We start from the raw sequence: 4,539 nt of genomic DNA on the forward strand, positions 1-4,539 counted from the left end.
TACACTCCTCTTCAGACGAAGAGGAGGAAGGCTGCCATTACAGAACCACCCACCAAACCGGACCAAGCAGCGTGGTAAGGACAGCAGCAGCAGCGGCCTAGTACACAGGACTCCTGGACATGGGAGGAAATTCTGGACGGTAAGGGACCCTGGGCTAAAGCTGGAGAATATCGCCGCTCCGTGAAGAGCTGAGGCAGCTAAAGCCGAGAGGCGTGGTATGAGGAGGCAGCACGGAAGCGTGGCTGGAAGCCAGAGAGGCAACGCCCAAAAATTTCTTGGGAGGAGGCTAAAGGGGAGTGTGGCGAAGTCAGGTAGGAGACCTCGCCAACTTCCCGGGCTTACCGTGGAGAGCGAGAGTACGGGCAGACACTGTGTTATGCGGAAGAGCGCACGTGTCTCCTGTATGTGTGCATAGCCCGGTGAGGTACATCCCAGCTCCTCGTATCGGCCGGGCTAGAGTGGGCATTGAGACAGTGCCATGAAGCCGGCTCAACGCATCTGGTCTCCAGTGCGTCTCCTTGGGCCGGTGTACATGGCACCAGCCTTACGCATGGTGTCCCCCGTTCGCCAGCACAGCCCAGCCCAGTGCGGGTATTCCACCTCACCGCACTGGCCGGGCTAAGGGGAGTATTCAACCAGGTAAGGTTGGGCAGGCTCGGTGCTCAAGAGCTCCAGTACGCCTTCACGGCCGTATATCCGGTGCCACCTCCTCGCACCAGCCCAGTACCACCAGTGCCTCACTACGCACCAGCTTCCTGTGCGTCTTCAGAGCCCTGTTCCTCCTCCACGCACTCGCCCTGTGGTGCGTGGTCTCCAGCCCAGTACCACCAGTGCCTACTCCACGCACCAGGCTCCCTGTGCATCTCAGAGCCCTGTTCCTCCTCCACGCACTCGCCCTGTGGTGCGTTCTCCAGCCCGGTACCACCAGTTCCAGCAACACGCACCAGCCTCCTGTGCGTCTCCAGAAACCTGTACGCCCTGTTGCTGCTCCCCGCACTAGCCTTGAGGTGCGTGTCCTTAGCCCGGTTACTACCAGTTCCGGCACCACGCACCAGGCCTACTGTGCGCCTCAGGCAGGCCTGCGCTGTCCGTCTGCCCCGCGCCGTCTGAGCTGCCCGTCTGCCCAGCACCGTCTGAGCTGCCCGTCTGCCCAGCTCGTCTGAGCTGCCCGGTCTGCCAGCCGCCATCTGAGCCGTCCGTCTGTCCAGCGCCATCTGAGCCCGCCGTCTGTCCTGAGCCGCTAGACCGCCCGCCAGTCAGGAGCCGCCCAGAGCCGTCCGCCAGTCAGGAGCCGCCAGAGCCGCCGCCAGTCAGGAGCCGCCAGAGCGCGCCGCCAGTCAGGAGCCCCAGAGCCGCCCGCCAGTCAGGAGCCGCCAGAGCCGCCCGCCAGTCAGGAGCCGCCAGAGCCGCCCCCAGTCAGGAGCCGCCAGAGCCGCCCGCCAGTCAGGAGCTGCCCTGCAGTCATGGGCTGCCTCCAGTCATGAGCTGCCCTTTAGTCTGGAGCTGCCTTCAGTCTGGAGCTGCCATTCAGTCCGGAGCTGTCCCTTAGTCCGGAGCTGCCCTTCAGTCCGGAGCTACCTCTCAGTTCTGAGCTACCCCTCAGTCATGAGCACCCCTCAGTCATGAGCTACCCCTCAGTCATGAGCACCCCTCAGTCATGAGCTACCCCTCAGTCATGAGCTACCCCTCAGTCATGAGCTACCCTCAGTCATGAGCTACCTCTCAGTCTGGAGCTGTCCCTCAGTCCGGAGGAGTTTCCTCAGTCATGAGGCGCCCTCAGTCCAGAGGCGCTCCTCAGTCCAGTGGGCCCTTTGTAAGGGTTCCTAGGCCAAGGTCGGCGGCGAGGGTCGCCACTCAAGGACGCAAAAGAGGTGGACAAAGACAATGGTGGAGTGGGGTCCACGTCCAGCGCCAGAGCCGCCACCGCGCACAGATGCCACCCAGACCCTCCCCTATAGGTTTAGGTTGTGCGGTCAAAGTCCGCACCTTGTGGGGGGGGGGGGGGGTACTGTCACGTTCTGACCATAGTTCTTTTGTGTTTTCCTTGTTTTAGTGTGGTCAGGACGTGAGCTGGGTGGGCATTCTATGTTGTGTGTCAGTTTGTCCGTTTCTATGTATGCCTGATATGGTTCTCAATCAGAGGCAGGTGTTCGTCATTGTCTCTGATTGGGAACCATATTTAGGTAGCTTGTTTTGTGTTGGGGTTTGTGGGTGTTGTCTTTCTGTCTTTGTGTTCATTGCACCAGATAGGACTGTTTCGGTTTTGCCACATTTGTTATTTTGTATTTGTGTAGTGTTCACGTTACGTCTTTTATTAAACATGTTGAACACGAACTACGCTGCGTCTTAGTCCGATCCCTGCTACACCTCCTCTTCAGATGAAGAGGAGGAAGGCTGCCGTTACACTTGTATGTCGGCCCTGTATTAAAGAACATAAATGGTTAAAGAAAATGTGATTAATAAAAACATATACCAATTTCATTAAGGACCAAAAAACTGACAGCTTGTCATATAAATTGCAAAAATAGTTGGAAGAGATTTTCGATGTACACATTCCATGGCACATGGTTTATGAATTGATACGCAAAAACAACGCCGGATTCAAAACTTCGAATTTTTCTATTTAAATACTATACAAAATTCTTGCAACTAATACAATGTTACATATTAGGGGATACAATCTTCCCAGCTCTGCAGATTCTGCTGTGAGGAGGCAGAGTCATTAGATCATTTATTTAGTATTGTCCATATGTAGCTCTCGTTTTTGGTCACAGATCCAGGAAGGCTGAAGAATTGCAACATTTGCCTAGAACTAACGCTACAGATGGCAATACTGGGTGATTTGAAAATCCATAGTCAATCAATCAATAATATAATATTTATTTTAGCAAAAATGTATATTTTAAAATTTACAATCTGTAGAAGCTATGAGAATAGGAAGGTTCAATATTTTGTGAAGCATCACAGCACAGTTGAAAAATATATGGCAAATAGAAATCCGAAATGGATGATGTTGAGAGATGATGGGAGGGTGAATGGAGCTGAAGGTGGGACTAATAACAAGATAAACAATGTAAAGCATACGGACCTGTAAAATGTATTAGGTTCGGAACTTTTGTGAAAATAGCACAGTTACAAATAGAAATCAAACTGGATGGACATCAGAAATAGAGGAAGGACTAAGAACAACAAGAGAGAACTTATGTAAAGTAGACTGTGTCTGTAAAATGTGTATAAGATGTATAAATTGAAGGTAAAAGCAGAAGTGTTTATTAGTTTACTCCAATTGGGGATCGGTGGTAGTTTTGCGCGGGAATAATAATAAAGGTATATTCTTTAAAAAAGTATGTCTATATAGGTATGTGTATGTATATATGTGTATATGTATGCATGCGTGTATGGATATACAGTGGGGAGAACAAGTATTGATTACACTGCCGATTTTGCAGGTTTTCCTACTTACAAAGCATGTAGAGGTCTGTAATTTTTATCATAGTACACTTCAACTATGAGAGACGGAATCAAAACAAAAATCCAGAAAATCACATTGTATGATTTTTAAGTAATTAATTTGCATTTTATTGCATGACATAAGTATTTGATACATCAGAAAAAGCAGAACTTAATATTTGGTACAGAAACCTTTGTTTGCAATTACAAGAGATCTACGTTTCCTGTAGTTCTTGACTAGGTTGCACACACTGCAGCAGGGATTTTGGCCCACTCCTCCCTACAGATCTTCTCCAGATCCTTCAGGTTTCGGGGCTGTCGCTGGGCAATACGGACTTCAGCTCCTCCAAAGATTTCTATTGGTTCAGGTCTGGAGACTGGCTAGGCCACTCCAGGACCTTGAGATGCTTCTTACGCGAGCACTCCTTAGTTGCCATGGCTGTGTGCTTCGTGTCGTTGTCATGCTGGAAGACCCAGCCACGACCATCTTCAATGCTCTTACTGAGGGAAGGAGTTGTTGGCCAAGATCTCGCGATACATGGCCCCATCCATCCTCCCCTCAATACGGTGCAGTCGTCCTGTCCCCTTTGCAAGAAAAGCATCCCCAAAGAATGATGTTCCACCTCCATGCTTCACGGTTGGGATGGTGTTCTTGGGGTTGTACTCATACTTCTTCTTCCTCCAAACACGGCGAGTGGAGTTAGACCAAAAAGCTCTATTTTTGTCTCATCAGACCACATGACCTTCTCCCATTCCTCCTCTGGATCATCCAGATGGTCATTGGCAAACTTCAGACAGGCCTGGACATGCACTGGCTTAAGCAGGGGGACCTTGCGTGCGCTGCAGGATTTAATCCATGACGCGCGTAGTGTGTTACTAATGGTTTTCTTTGAGACTGTGGTCCCAGCTCTCTTCAGGTCATTGACCAGGTCCTGCCGTGTAGTTCTGGGCTGATCCCTCACCTTCCTCATGATCATTGATGCCCCACGAGGTGAAATCTTGCATGGAGCCCCAGACCGAGGGTGATTGACCGTCATCTTGAACTTCTTCCTTTTTTCTAATAATTGCGCCAACAGTTGTTTCCTTCTC

The sequence above is a fragment of the Salvelinus sp. IW2-2015 genome, linkage group LG32 (genome assembly GCF_002910315.2).
Source record: "Salvelinus sp. IW2-2015 linkage group LG32, ASM291031v2, whole genome shotgun sequence".
NCBI classification, from domain to species: Eukaryota; Metazoa; Chordata; class Actinopteri; order Salmoniformes; family Salmonidae; genus Salvelinus; species Salvelinus sp. IW2-2015.